Source organism: Arachis ipaensis, chromosome B02, assembly GCF_000816755.2.
Source record: "Arachis ipaensis cultivar K30076 chromosome B02, Araip1.1, whole genome shotgun sequence".
In the NCBI taxonomy this organism is placed as follows: domain Eukaryota; kingdom Viridiplantae; phylum Streptophyta; class Magnoliopsida; order Fabales; family Fabaceae; genus Arachis; species Arachis ipaensis.
In genome coordinates this window covers 21,790,016-21,791,496 of record NC_029786.2, presented here as the reverse complement: position 1 = coordinate 21,791,496, position 1,481 = coordinate 21,790,016, and positions in this window count along the sequence as shown.

The window sequence follows — 1,481 nt, the reverse complement described above, 5'->3', positions numbered from 1 at the left end:
AATTAAAGGTTCCGGTTTGTATTTGTAAAGGCTCAATATTAAATAAATATAGTATGAAATTAAAAGAGTAGAGGTAGGTGACACTTGGATTTTTAGTACGATCATGAGGTGCTAAAAGTTAGGGTGTTACATGGAAAACTTTGTCTTATGATATTCAGTGATGAGATTAACCTTTTATTTATCTGAAAAGCAAAATATTATCTTTAAAGACGATGACAATCTTGAGAAAATGGATTAAGAGAAAGGAAAAGGTACGATATTTTTAGCATGGATGGAGGCCAACAAAAAATTTAAAGCAGGTCAAACTTTAACGTATGCTGAGTTTCCGAATCAATTTGTTTATAATAGAGAAGAAAGGGAATGATATCCACACAAGAGAGAGTATTTTATCGGGAGGTCAAACTATGTTCTACCGAGTATATGTGATGTCTACTATATGAGAATTTTGTTAATTATTCAAAAAAGTTGCACAACATGAGTCTATTAGGACAATTAATGGGATTATATATCTTAGCTTCTAAGATGCTTTTTATTTTATGGGACTACTGTGCGACGATAGAAAATTCATTGCAGCTATTGATATCTAATAGTATTAACAAACCAAATCATATTTGAAATGCAACTTAGACATTATTGGCTGACGAGATACTATATATGAGGAGAAAAACATTGAAAAATCAAAGTATTTTACTGTGGTAAATCATTATCACATGTAGGACTTTACTTGCCAAAATCAGTGTTCACCTATGGACAATTTACGTTGCTTTGTCAAAAGTTAAGAGTTGCAATGGCCTGAACATTCTAATTCTAGATGAAGATAGCAATTCAAACTCATCAACAATAAATGTCATGTTCAACGAAGTTTTTAATAATATTTAGATAAGAAAATAATATTTTCATTTTAGTAACATATTATGATTTACACTTTTGTACAAATATTTGTAATAGATATAACTAATTTATTAACTATACTTTCATATTTGAAATAAAATGTGTAACATGGAGCATAACATCATATGCCAATTGCTTTTCTAATGAGGTTAGTAAAATACTAGGTTGTCGATAAATTTTCATTAGCCTTATAATATAAAGTTTAGTGTAAAATTGACATGCTACTATTATAGTTATATATGTTCTTTTTTTTTAGGTTTTTTTTCTTATGCCTCAAGAATATTATAGACTTTAAACTATTCTATTTGCATTTTACTTTGAATAAAGATAAAACAACATATTAAGTACGTTTATTATATAATGACGATGATAATGTTATACTAAACTTGAGAAATTTATTATTATAAAATATTATTTTTGATTTACCATGTCAAATTAAAATGTAAGTCCGTGCATCGCACGGATTTAACACTAATTATTATATATTTGTAAGAGGGATAGAAGTTGTAATGATATGTATGCTTGTATTATATATATTGAATTTGGTTATATATATACATGTTTGATTAAAAAAAATATATCTTTCTGTA